Source organism: Thalia democratica, chromosome 3 (assembly GCF_965202585.1).
Source record: "Thalia democratica chromosome 3, ktThaDemo2.hap1.1, whole genome shotgun sequence".
NCBI classification, from domain to species: Eukaryota; Metazoa; Chordata; class Thaliacea; order Salpida; family Salpidae; genus Thalia; species Thalia democratica.
The window spans coordinates 7,761,937-7,777,237 of NC_139167.1; the positions used below are offsets into that span (position 1 = coordinate 7,761,937).

The 15,301-nt window shown below is 23.4% G+C and overlaps 2 pseudogenes; one reads left to right on the forward strand and one right to left on the reverse strand.

Annotated features, from left to right (window-relative positions):
• LOC145831718 (uncharacterized) overlaps positions 1-5,509 on the reverse strand; it is an 11,226-nt pseudogene extending 5,717 nt beyond the window's left edge.
• Positions 5,510-8,181: 2,672 nt separating this feature from the next.
• Positions 8,182-15,050, forward strand: LOC145831719 (uncharacterized; annotated as a pseudogene).
• The last annotated feature ends 251 nt before the right edge of the window (positions 15,051-15,301 follow it).

A 15,301-nucleotide genomic window follows, 5' to 3' on the forward strand; every position in this document is an offset into this window, starting at 1 on the left:
TTAATTAGGTTATTGTACAGAAGCTAAAAATAAATATAAATAAAGTTAAGTTAGATTTTGAAAATTGAATAATACAAAATTTATTGTATGTTAATTAAAACGTAGTTAATATTTTTAAGCTTAAAATTGTATTAATATTTATAAGAAATGGCTTTAAAAAATAAAGACCTATTTCTAAAAGCTAAATGGTATATTAAAGATGAACATATGACTTTTGTTAGAACTAATAAGATTGAAAAAAAATTAAACACTAAAAATAAATATCACTAAGGTAACCACCAGAACAAGAAATTTTTATCTAACAATCTTAAAAATAGTATCGAAATAAAATATTTGAATACTCAGATTGGATAAAACACAACGTTTTATAGCTGTAAATGTTTTTGTAAAGTTTTAACCTATTAATTTTCTGAATAAATATACTGCCGTATATTTCTTGCATGTAAAAAAATCTAATTGTACTTAGTTTAAAAGCAGTAAAAAATATACTTAGTCGATTGTTAAAAACAATTAAAAATTTGAAATTAAAATATATTGAAGAATAACTAAAAAAAAAATTATGAGTACAAAATTTTATGTTCTATAACAGTGTTTAAAAAAGAAATATTCTGCTGAATTAGTTTTAAAAATTTAATAACATATAACGAACGATAAACTATTTCAATTTTTAAAGTAATAAAAAAATTGAGAAAAGTTTTCAATAATTTTAACAATACAAACGGCTGTAATTTGGTAAAAAAACTATTAGCATCAAAAAAGCTGGAATTTAAAAAAAATAATAAAAGCTTTTAAAAGTATGTTTTGTTTAAACTTTCTAACGAGTCTTTGTCTATTAGTAGTTTACAAGGTTAAAATGCAGCAAAACACTTAATTGATTTCATTATCTTTTCATTAGTTTGGTTCAATCACATGTCTCAGTTACTCTCTTTATTATTTTCTGTTTATATAGATTATACTTTTTTTTGAATTGCCACATGAACTACCCTCAACATACTAGATAATATTTCTTAGTCCTTTTTGCCTTGTGTTTTAAAAATAAAGAAAATTCTTTTTAAAATTTAATCGTGTCACTAAGAGATTTGCAATATTTTATAAAATAACTTAATATCAACCAGTTTTAATCAATTCTTAAACTAAGTAAAACATAATAAATGTTGTTTTTAAGATTTTTTTTTTAAATCTAACTTCGATTTATTTGTACTCGAATACAATAAATTTTACACTTGTTAATGTTTTTAAGGTGTCTATTATACTTGTTTATAGTAAAGTTGCACTAACTATGATTAGTATTAAAAACTTTTTCAATTCCTTGTAGTAGTTATATATTTAAAACTTGTGTTAAAGTGTATTACTAGTTAAGCATAGAGAAACAAGTGATTTACAATTAATAACTGTGCAAACTATGTTTAATTCGAAGTTAAAATAATTTTACAAAAACATATATTATATAAGAAATTTATCATTTACATTACTTTTGAAAACTTTAAACTTATTTAAATAATATATATATTGTTAAATGAATCAAATACAGTTTTAAACATAATGCTTTTTTTTAATTTGCTTTTTTTCAAGCAAATGGCTGCAGAGTTTATTTGAAGCTAATAAAGTTAGAACAATATACACTTCTTATAAGTCTGTTTTAACATAAATATAAAGTAGCACTGTTTTAGCTCAAAACACGTTACACGAAAAACTTATACAGTTGTGTGAGTCAAGTTATAATTTTGTTTAAATATAAATTGCTAAAATCTTTAAAAATGCTAAAGTATTAAAAGTCGTCTAAATATTTTTTAGTGTATGAAGGTTGTTTAAGTAATGATGTTTTATTTTAAAGAGTCACATTTAAATTAATTGATATTTATGATTTAAAATCTAAGATACTGTTATTATTTTTAATTTTTTGATTATACACTTTTTAAACGAATTAAAAAAGACTTGTATATTTTTAAACGAGCTTATTCGCATAAAGGCTACTTTTAAAGTTAATATTACTCTATATTTTTATATATCTATGTTCGATTGATTTCTTTTTCAAGTATACTATAACACCAAGGAGTTAAATAACTAAAGATTACTTTAATGTTAAACTTCTTTTAACTTAAAAGATAGTTTCATGAATTAAATTCATTTTTCTGAAAATAAGTATAAAAAGAAAAATATATAGACGTATTCATTTATTAATGGCCTTACAAATTAAATACTATTTAGAATTATCACAATTAGATATCTTTTATACACAGTTTGTTCTTACTAACTTTGTTGTCAAAACAACAATATTATAAAATTAACTATTTTAGCATAATCCTAATTTTATTTCATTAAAATTTGTCACATACTCTGACTTTATTTATCGCTAAAATTCATTATTTAGTTAAAGTGTTGGTCACTGTAATTTTAGAACTTTCTACAGTTTATTTCTACAGTAACCTCTCGCTTATTTACGCACATTGTGTTCACAGAAAAAGTGCGTAAAGATATGAGAGATCGTAAAGAAACGAGAGGTACCAATTATACTCAATAAAGTGGCTGTTTTCAATATTGCTTCTAGTTAAAAACAAACTGGTCACTTTCCCACTTTTAACAATTTGTTTACTTTATTTATAAATATAAAAATAACAGATAAAACTATACATATATAAAAAAAATAGGATTTGAATTTCTATAAAATAATAATACGAACAGAAATAATTTTACTATTTTAATAATAAGTTGAAATTATCTTTATCTTTATTTATATGTGACATTTATACTTTATTCTACTTAACAAATTCAATTTATAATTAATCATTTTTTTACAATTATAAAATGGTGTTTATTAATATATAATGCAGAGTTGCTGTATTATTTCTTTGTGTTTTAACTCTCATTATTTCATTATACTTTCATTATTAAAAACAGTCATGTTTATTTTAGAATTTTGATTTAATCTCTTATTGTTTACAAAATTTCTGATATACTGAGGTATAACTAAATGTTTATCAATTAGTCAAGGAACATAAATTTACAAAGTCTAAAGATATAGAGAGGTGTGTTAGCATTCAAAAACATATTTTAATTTAAAAATATACATTAAACCTAATTTGTACAATATTAAAAAAAATTAAAAATTTTATTTTCTGAATTTTATAGAATTCTGAAATGCGTAACTAAACGAGAGTGCGTAACGTCACGAGTGCGTAAAGATCCGAGAGGTTACTGTACATACATTCATACTGATTTTGTAATGAAGTATTTATTTTAAAAAAATTTGTTTGATTTTTATTATAACTTTTGTAATCCCTTTGTCTTGTAGTAAAATCATTCAGTTTCAACCTTTTAACTGCTTATATCAAAAAATATATTTTTGCATATGAATATTATAATTATACATATGTCAATTTCAAGATATTTTGAAGCTACTCGAAATGTTTTACTAAAGCATTTTTTTAACTTAATGTTTCTCTTTTTGTAGCAAATGTATATAAATGTAAATTTTGTTGTACTTTGTTTTGATTTAAATTAACATCTAGTCTTTGAATTTCATTTCGCAATCTTTTTAATTCCTCCTGCGCATCTATTTTTTTGAGCTTTCCTAATTTTTGGTTGTACAATTACTGTGTTAGCGCAAGAACGCCTTTTGGATAAGATGAGGAAAAAAATTTTCCCCCTCGCTTATAACCTTATTTGAGTCAAAATTGTTAGCACTAAAGTTAAATTTTGCGCGAGTTTCTTATGAAGAGTTTTTACTTATACTATGCTGCGAAAATTTCGGGTCGTTATCGGACGCTGCGTGGTCTCGAATTATACCTATGTCGGCCATCTGTTCCTGTATGACTTCCTTGCTCTTTTTTGTTGACCTTGTCAGAATTTCTTGTACGGAGAGTTTCTTTGACTTTGTAAGCTTAAAACGGGATGCGTTGTTGAGCATTTATTTAGTTTACTTATATACTTTCTGGTAAGTTAATATAAGTTTTAACAGTGAAAAAGTGAAATAATGCTTTTAAAACTTAAATAAGTGAGAGTGACACATAATTACACAATACAATTTAATACTAACAGTTCACGATAGAAATTCTTTTGATCCCTGCTTTACAACGTGTTGATCGTTAAATTCTTCGTCGCAGCGTTTAAGTGGATTTTACGACTTGATTGATAAAAACAATTTCTTTAACTTTGCTCACAAGTGGAATAAAGTCAAACTCCGTAATTCCGTATAAAATAAAAGTTATTTAAAAGGGTAATGCTGTTTTAAACAACCGCTCATATATGCACTTAAAAACGTATTAGTTCTCTCAAATAAATAAGATTGTTTTGGGAAAGCTTATCAAAATGCATTATTTTTACAAAATATTCCCACGGTGTAAATCAAAAAACATTTATTACTTATGATTCCCGTTATAAATAGATTGTTTTTAAGAGTTCCCACACTATCGGTACATACTGAAATACTCACATACAGTTACATAATTATAAATAAAAGTTTTATTTATTTTATTCGTTTTAATGACACTTACACATGTAAAAATTTTTATGTTAACTGATGTTAACGTAGATTAACACTTATTAAGTTCTTTATAAATTAGTATTACTATAAAGATAAAAACAAACAGATTAAAAAAAAAAGATTGTATAAAAAAAAGTTTATGAAGCATTTTGTTTTAAAAAAATATTAAAGTTTTGCAAACGTGATTAAAGTATCAATTTAAACATAGACAATATAAACCTCATATATTCTCACAAAATACTATATCAAATAGAAATTTGTAAATTGTCAAATAAATTACAAAATTTTATACATTATATTCTTCCTTAGACAAATATCAAATCATAAAAAATAACTTTTGTCATTGTTTATGAATTTTAAAATGATTGATTCTACCTGAACTTTGTGTGAATTTCTTTCCACAAATATCACATCTAAATGGTTTATCTCCCGTGTGAGTTCTTAAGTGAGTATTTAAACTTGATTTTTCTGAAAATCTTTTTCCACAAACATTACATCCAAACGGTCTATCTCCAGTATGAATTCTAATGTGATTGGTTAGGTGAGATTTCCGTTGGAACTTCTTCTTGCAGACATCACATTCATGAGAGTTTTCTTTTGTGTGAGTCAACATGTGCTGTTTTAGGACAAAATTTCGAGTAAATTTCTTCTGACAAACATCACACTGAAAATTTTTCTTACCATTATGTATCAACATGTGTCTTTTTAAGTTACTATTTAGTGTAAAAAATTTATCACACTGTTTACACTTAAAAGGTTTATCATCAGTATGAACTACTGCATGCTTTTTCAAGGTACCTCTTAAAGAAAAACATGTTTTGCAAACATCACATTGATAAATCTTCAATCCAGAAGGAGTAAGCTGATGTGTTTTTAAATTACTCTCCCGTGAAAATTTTTGTCACAAACACCACAAATGTAGGGTTTCTCTCCTGAATGAAGTCTTTTGTGAACAATCAATTCTGATTTCGACTTAAAACATTTTCCACAAGTTGCACAAACATACTTTTTGTCATGCATTGACATTATGTAATGCTTAATAATTCTAAACTCATTACATTTGTTGTATATTATTTGCATGAAATAATAAGTGTGTTAAAAACTTTAAATGTAAAATCTTATTTTCTTGCAAAAAAAAATTGTTTTATCAATTTTAATATTTGTACTGAGAAAAAAGATATTATATTGGTGTAGCTCAAAATAAAACTATAAAGATTTAATTAGTTGCGTTTAATTATTTTAACAATATTTAGCCGAATTGCTTTTATCAATTGAAGTTGTGACTTACTTATGATTTTAACATTTTTCTAGTCATTCAACTTTTGAATAATAACAGTTTACTTAAATTATTTAAATAAAAAAGAAAAATATTAAATAAAAATTTACTGTTAACTTAAAGAATCTTAATAAATTATAAGCTGCATTACTTTTCTATTTTTGAAATTAAATAACTTTTTTTGAATGATCAAAGCAAAATAATTTGTCACACATGTTGTTACACCTTTTTGTAAAAATTAAACTTTAAACTTAAAAAAATATTTCAAATAACTATTTTATTGGATTTCACTTAAAAAACTAAGTGAAATACTTTTATTTTTTTTTAATGTTCAGAAAACAAAGTAAACTATACTTATAAAAAAATATGGTTTCATACTAGTTTAATAAATTTGTAAGATATTTAACAGAATATTTAGAATACCTTAAAAAACTTAAATACAAGACTTTTCAACATAACATGGTTATGAGTACTTTAACTGAAGTTATGAAATTAATAGCAAAATTAAGTTATAAACTGGTATAAAAAAAACATAGAGCAGGAGAAATGTATTATTGTTTGATTAGAATGAAAAACTTATTTTAATTCAAATATAAATGTTTGTTATTTTATGACTTTTAAAACTCTAGAGGACAAATTTACTAGAAAAAGTTTTAACGGAAAGAAAAATTAAATGAATATTGTACTTTAAAATGCATTTGCAAACTATCAATTAGCATCAAAAAGCTTTAGATTTTTATTAATTTCTTTTACTGTTTTAGCAACTCAAATTTGCATATTAATTACTATAAATATATTATTAGTTAGTTTTTTTATTAAATAATTTTTACACGTAAAAGTCATTTAGAAAACTTTTAAAGTCAAAAGCTAATTTAATCAATTGTTTAATGAACAAAATAATGAATACAATGTTTACTTAAATTTATCTAATTTATTTCAAGTAACTATAAAATAAAACTATTAACAGATGATAAAAGCTGGTTTTAAAGTTAAGAAAATATTTAAAGTAACAAATATAAATAGAAACTGTTTTGAAAATTAAATAAATATTTACTAAAACATTATGTTCTGTATTATAACAAAGTACTTGTTGTTATAATACAGAACATAATGTTTTAGTAAATATTTATTTAATTTTCAAAACAGTTTCTATTTATATTTGTTACTTTAAATATTTTCTTAACTTTAAAACCAGCTTTTATCATCTGTTAATAGTTTTATTTTATAGTTACTTGAAATAAATTAGATAAATTTAAGTAAACATTGTATTCATTATTTTGTTCATTAAACAATTGATTAAATTAGCTTTTGACTTTAAAAGTTTTCTAAATGACTTTTACGTGTAAAAATTATTTAATAAAAAAACTAACTAATAATATATTTATAGTAATTAATATGCAAATTTGAGTTGCTAAAACAGTAAAAGAAATTAATAAAAATCTAAAGCTTTTTGATGCTAATTGATAGTTTGCAAATGCATTTTAAAGTACAATATTCATTTAATTTTTCTTTCCGTTAAAACTTTTTCTAGTAAATTTGTCCTCTAGAGTTTTAAAAGTCATAAAATAACAAACATTTATATTTGAATTAAAATAAGTTTTTCATTCTAATCAAACAATAATACATTTCTCCTGCTCTATGTTTTTTTTATACCAGTTTATAACTTAATTTTGCTATTAATTTCATAACTTCAGTTAAAGTACTCATAACCATGTTATGTTGAAAAGTCTTGTATTTAAGTTTTTTAAGGTATTCTAAATATTCTGTTAAATATCTTACAAATTTATTAAACTAGTATGAAACCATATTTTTTTATAAGTATAGTTTACTTTGTTTTCTGAACATTAAAAAAAAATAAAAGTATTTCACTTAGTTTTTTAAGTGAAATCCAATAAAATAGTTATTTGAAATATTTTTTTAAGTTTAAAGTTTAATTTTTACAAAAAGGTGTAACAACATGTGTGACAAATTATTTTGCTTTGATCATTCAAAAAAAGTTATTTAATTTCAAAAATAGAAAAGTAATGCAGCTTATAATTTATTAAGATTCTTTAAGTTAACAGTAAATTTTTATTTAATATTTTTCTTTTTTATTTAAATAATTTAAGTAAACTGTTATTATTCAAAAGTTGAATGACTAGAAAAATGTTAAAATCATAAGTAAGTCACAACTTCAATTGATAAAAGCAATTCGGCTAAATATTGTTAAAATAATTAAACGCAACTAATTAAATCTTTATAGTTTTATTTTGAGCTACACCAATATAATATCTTTTTTCTCAGTACAAATATTAAAATTGATAAAACAATTTTTTTTTGCAAGAAAATAAGATTTTACATTTAAAGTTTTTAACACACTTATTATTTCATGCAAATAATATACAACAAATGTAATGAGTTTAGAATTATTAAGCATTACATAATGTCAATGCATGACAAAAAGTATGTTTGTGCAACTTGTGGAAAATGTTTTAAGTCGAAATCAGAATTGATTGTTCACAAAAGACTTCATTCAGGAGAGAAACCCTACATTTGTGGTGTTTGTGACAAAAATTTTCACGGGAGAGTAATTTAAAAACACATCAGCTTACTCCTTCTGGATTGAAGATTTATCAATGTGATGTTTGCAAAACATGTTTTTCTTTAAGAGGTACCTTGAAAAAGCATGCAGTAGTTCATACTGATGATAAACCTTTTAAGTGTAAACAGTGTGATAAATTTTTTACACTAAATAGTAACTTAAAAAGACACATGTTGATACATAATGGTAAGAAAAATTTTCAGTGTGATGTTTGTCAGAAGAAATTTACTCGAAATTTTGTCCTAAAACAGCACATGTTGACTCACACAAAAGAAAACTCTCATGAATGTGATGTCTGCAAGAAGAAGTTCCAACGGAAATCTCACCTAACCAATCACATTAGAATTCATACTGGAGATAGACCGTTTGGATGTAATGTTTGTGGAAAAAGATTTTCAGAAAAATCAAGTTTAAATACTCACTTAAGAACTCACACGGGAGATAAACCATTTAGATGTGATATTTGTGGAAAGAAATTCACACAAAGTTCAGGTAGAATCAATCATTTTAAAATTCATAAACAATGACAAAAGTTATTTTTTATGATTTGATATTTGTCTAAGGAAGAATATAATGTATAAAATTTTGTAATTTATTTGACAATTTACAAATTTCTATTTGATATAGTATTTTGTGAGAATATATGAGGTTTATATTGTCTATGTTTAAATTGATACTTTAATCACGTTTGCAAAACTTTAATATTTTTTTAAAACAAAATGCTTCATAAACTTTTTTTTATACAATTTTTTTTTTTAATCTGTTTGTTTTTATCTTTATAGTAATACTAATTTATAAAGAACTTAATAAGTGTTAATCTACGTTAACATCAGTTAACATAAAAATTTTTACATGTGTAAGTGTCATTAAAACGAATAAAATAAATAAAACTTTTATTTATAATTATGTAACTGTATGTGAGTATTTCAGTATGTACCGATAGTGTGGGAACTCTTAAAAACAATCTATTTATAACGGGAATCATAAGTAATAAATGTTTTTTGATTTACACCGTGGGAATATTTTGTAAAAATAATGCATTTTGATAAGCTTTCCCAAAACAATCTTATTTATTTGAGAGAACTAATACGTTTTTAAGTGCATATATGAGCGGTTGTTTAAAACAGCATTACCCTTTTAAATAACTTTTATTTTATACGGAATTACGGAGTTTGACTTTATTCCACTTGTGAGCAAAGTTAAAGAAATTGTTTTTATCAATCAAGTCGTAAAATCCACTTAAACGCTGCGACGAAGAATTTAACGATCAACACGTTGTAAAGCAGGGATCAAAAGAATTTCTATCGTGAACTGTTAGTATTAAATTGTATTGTGTAATTATGTGTCACTCTCACTTATTTAAGTTTTAAAAGCATTATTTCACTTTTTCACTGTTAAAACTTATATTAACTTACCAGAAAGTATATAAGTAAACTAAATAAATGCTCAACAACGCATCCCGTTTTAAGCTTACAAAGTCAAAGAAACTCTCCGTACAAGAAATTCTGACAAGGTCAACAAAAAAGAGCAAGGAAGTCATACAGGAACAGATGGCCGACATAGGTATAATTCGAGACCACGCAGCGTCCGATAACGACCCGAAATTTTCGCAGCATAGTATAAGTAAAAACTCTTCATAAGAAACTCGCGCAAAATTTAACTTTAGTGCTAACAATTTTGACTCAAATAAGGTTATAAGCGAGGGGGAAAATTTTTTTCCTCATCTTATCCAAAAGGCGTTCTTGCGCTAACACAGTAATTGTACAACCAAAAATTAGGAAAGCTCAAAAAAATAGATGCGCAGGAGGAATTAAAAAGATTGCGAAATGAAATTCAAAGACTAGATGTTAATTTAAATCAAAACAAAGTACAACAAAATTTACATTTATATACATTTGCTACAAAAAGAGAAACATTAAGTTAAAAAAATGCTTTAGTAAAACATTTCGAGTAGCTTCAAAATATCTTGAAATTGACATATGTATAATTATAATATTCATATGCAAAAATATATTTTTTGATATAAGCAGTTAAAAGGTTGAAACTGAATGATTTTACTACAAGACAAAGGGATTACAAAAGTTATAATAAAAATCAAAAAATTTTTTTTAAATAAATACTTCATTACAAAATCAGTATGAATGTATGTACAGTAACCTCTCGGATCTTTACGCACTCGTGACGTTACGCACTCTCGTTTAGTTACGCATTTCAGAATTCTATAAAATTCAGAAAATAAAATTTTTAATTTTTTTTAATATTGTACAAATTAGGTTTAATGTATATTTTTAAATTAAAATATGTTTTTGAATGCTAACACACCTCTCTATATCTTTAGACTTTGTAAATTTATGTTCCTTGACTAATTGATAAACATTTAGTTATACCTCAGTATATCAGAAATTTTGTAAACAATAAGAGATTAAATCAAAATTCTAAAATAAACATGACTGTTTTTAATAATGAAAGTATAATGAAATAATGAGAGTTAAAACACAAAGAAATAATACAGCAACTCTGCATTATATATTAATAAACACCATTTTATAATTGTAAAAAAATGATTAATTATAAATTGAATTTGTTAAGTAGAATAAAGTATAAATGTCACATATAAATAAAGATAAAGATAATTTCAACTTATTATTAAAATAGTAAAATTATTTCTGTTCGTATTATTATTTTATAGAAATTCAAATCCTATTTTTTTTATATATGTATAGTTTTATCTGTTATTTTTATATTTATAAATAAAGTAAACAAATTGTTAAAAGTGGGAAAGTGACCAGTTTGTTTTTAACTAGAAGCAATATTGAAAACAGCCACTTTATTGAGTATAATTGGTACCTCTCGTTTCTTTACGATCTCTCATATCTTTACGCACTTTTTCTGTGAACACAATGTGCGTAAATAAGCGAGAGGTTACTGTAGAAATAAACTGTAGAAAGTTCTAAAATTACAGTGACCAACACTTTAACTAAATAATGAATTTTAGCGATAAATAAAGTCAGAGTATGTGACAAATTTTAATGAAATAAAATTAGGATTATGCTAAAATAGTTAATTTTATAATATTGTTGTTTTGACAACAAAGTTAGTAAGAACAAACTGTGTATAAAAGATATCTAATTGTGATAATTCTAAATAGTATTTAATTTGTAAGGCCATTAATAAATGAATACGTCTATATATTTTTCTTTTTATACTTATTTTCAGAAAAATGAATTTAATTCATGAAACTATCTTTTAAGTTAAAAGAAGTTTAACATTAAAGTAATCTTTAGTTATTTAACTCCTTGGTGTTATAGTATACTTGAAAAAGAAATCAATCGAACATAGATATATAAAAATATAGAGTAATATTAACTTTAAAAGTAGCCTTTATGCGAATAAGCTCGTTTAAAAATATACAAGTCTTTTTTAATTCGTTTAAAAAGTGTATAATCAAAAAATTAAAAATAATAACAGTATCTTAGATTTTAAATCATAAATATCAATTAATTTAAATGTGACTCTTTAAAATAAAACATCATTACTTAAACAACCTTCATACACTAAAAAATATTTAGACGACTTTTAATACTTTAGCATTTTTAAAGATTTTAGCAATTTATATTTAAACAAAATTATAACTTGACTCACACAACTGTATAAGTTTTTCGTGTAACGTGTTTTGAGCTAAAACAGTGCTACTTTATATTTATGTTAAAACAGACTTATAAGAAGTGTATATTGTTCTAACTTTATTAGCTTCAAATAAACTCTGCAGCCATTTGCTTGAAAAAAAGCAAATTAAAAAAAAGCATTATGTTTAAAACTGTATTTGATTCATTTAACAATATATATATTATTTAAATAAGTTTAAAGTTTTCAAAAGTAATGTAAATGATAAATTTCTTATATAATATATGTTTTTGTAAAATTATTTTAACTTCGAATTAAACATAGTTTGCACAGTTATTAATTGTAAATCACTTGTTTCTCTATGCTTAACTAGTAATACACTTTAACACAAGTTTTAAATATATAACTACTACAAGGAATTGAAAAAGTTTTTAATACTAATCATAGTTAGTGCAACTTTACTATAAACAAGTATAATAGACACCTTAAAAACATTAACAAGTGTAAAATTTATTGTATTCGAGTACAAATAAATCGAAGTTAGATTTAAAAAAAAAATCTTAAAAACAACATTTATTATGTTTTACTTAGTTTAAGAATTGATTAAAACTGGTTGATATTAAGTTATTTTATAAAATATTGCAAATCTCTTAGTGACACGATTAAATTTTAAAAAGAATTTTCTTTATTTTTAAAACACAAGGCAAAAAGGACTAAGAAATATTATCTAGTATGTTGAGGGTAGTTCATGTGGCAATTCAAAAAAAAGTATAATCTATATAAACAGAAAATAATAAAGAGAGTAACTGAGACATGTGATTGAACCAAACTAATGAAAAGATAATGGAATCAATTAAGTGTTTTGCTGCATTTTAACCTTGTAAACTACTAATAGACAAAGACTCGTTAGAAAGTTTAAACAAAACATACTTTTAAAAGCTTTTATTATTTTTTTTAAATTCCAGCTTTTTTGATGCTAATAGTTTTTTTACCAAATTACAGCCGTTTGTATTGTTAAAATTATTGAAAACTTTTCTCAATTTTTTTATTACTTTAAAAATTGAAATAGTTCATCGTTCGTTATATGTTATTAAATTTTTAAAACTAATTCAGCAGAATATTTCTTTTTTAAACACTGTTATAGAACATAAAATTTTGTACTCATAATTTTTTTTTTAGTTATTCTTCAATATATTTTAATTTCAAATTTTTAATTGTTTTTAACAATCGACTAAGTATATTTTTTACTGCTTTTAAACTAAGTACAATTAGATTTTTTTACATGCAAGAAATATACGGCAGTATATTTATTCAGAAAATTAATAGGTTAAAACTTTACAAAAACATTTACAGCTATAAAACGTTGTGTTTTATCCAATCTGAGTATTCAAATATTTTATTTCGATACTATTTTTAAGATTGTTAGATAAAAATTTCTTGTTCTGGTGGTTACCTTAGTGATATTTATTTTTAGTGTTTAATTTTTTTTCAATCTTATTAGTTCTAACAAAAGTCATATGTTCATCTTTAATATACCATTTAGCTTTTAGAAATAGGTCTTTATTTTTTAAAGCCATTTCTTATAAATATTAATACAATTTTAAGCTTAAAAATATTAACTACGTTTTAATTAACATACAATAAATTTTGTATTATTCAATTTTCAAAATCTAACTTAACTTTATTTATATTTATTTTTAGCTTCTGTACAATAACCTAATTAACCATCATATAATAATTAAAATTTATATAACATGGTTTTCTACATTTTTTTAAATCATTAAACTATACTTTTAGTATTTTTTTTTTTGCAGTTTGTTTATATTAGAGTTAGTAATACTCTAGTATAGTTGTGATCTAGAATTATAAGCGTCTTAAAATAACAAACAATCATAATCAAGTTTAAAATAGTTTTGTTTAACAACAATAACTTTTTTCTGTTTCTGCTAAACTTTTCTTTCACCAAACGATTGTAGGAGTTCATTTTGATATTAAGTTCATATTTTAGCTTTAGTATTTATAACTATATTATATTGAAAAGATATGTAGGTAAATCTTTTTCAGATAATCTAACTTTCGTATTAAATGTTTTAAGAATTAACTAAACTAGCGTCCTTAATCATTTTACATATTTTAATTAGTATAAAAAAATAAAAAAAGAAAAACTAAATATTTTTAATAGAATCAAGAAAAAAATGTTTTGAACAAAACTTTATTAATAAATATTTGTGAATACATATATCGTAAAGCAATATTGTTTTTATGTTGATAAGTTAATTGACATTATATAATAATAAATTAGAACTTTCAAATTTTCTAGTTGTTGTAAAAATTTGAATAAATGTTTAATTACAATTAATAGTTCAGAGTTTTGAGTATTAGTTGCATCAACAATATTTAATTTTCTGTAAGTATATAAGTAAGTTTTAATTTACTTATTTTTACAAGATTAAGGACTATTTTGCACTATTAATACATCAAAAATGTCATTTGTCGATAAAAAACATGTGTGTGAACATTGTGGGATATGTTATAAATGTAAATCAGCATTGGTTGTTCACAAAAGAATTCATTCAGGAGAAAAACCTTACAGTTGTAATGTATGTGACAACAGATTTACACAGAAAAGTAGTTTGACAAGACATCAACTTACTCATTCTAAGTTAAGATCTATCATTGTGATGTTTGCAAAAGATGTTTTTCACAAAGAAGTACACTAAAAAAACATGCGGTAGTTCACACTGGTTAAAAAACCATTCAAATGTGAAAAATGTGACAAATGCTTTACTCAGAAAGGTAACTTGACAAGACACATATTGATACATAGTGGAAGAAAAGATTTCAAGTGTAAAGTTTGTGATAAGAGTTTTGTTCGAAAGAGTTATCTGAAACAACATATGTTTACTCACACTAAAGAAAAGCCTTATGATTGTGAAATTTGCAAAAAGAAGTTTTCTCAGAAATCAGGTTTAAACCGTCACGTAAGAATTCACACTGGAGATAGACCATTTGGATGTGATGTTTGTGGTAGAAGATTTACACAAAGTTCAGCTAGGAACAATCATTTGAAAGTTCATAAACAGTAGAAAATTATTTTATAACAAAAATCCTTATTTCTGGAGACTGATTTTTCTAGTAATAAAAAACAGTATCTTGTGTAACAATTTTAATGTTTTTGAAAGATTTATAATTTAAAATTTTATGAAATATTTTTTGTTAAATGACCTTATTCTTAAATTGACTAACAACATCTTGCTAATAAATTGAATCATGAGTACTTTATATGTTTTTATAAGTGAAAAATAAAGTCCGTAATTGAAACAAATCGTTTAATTTC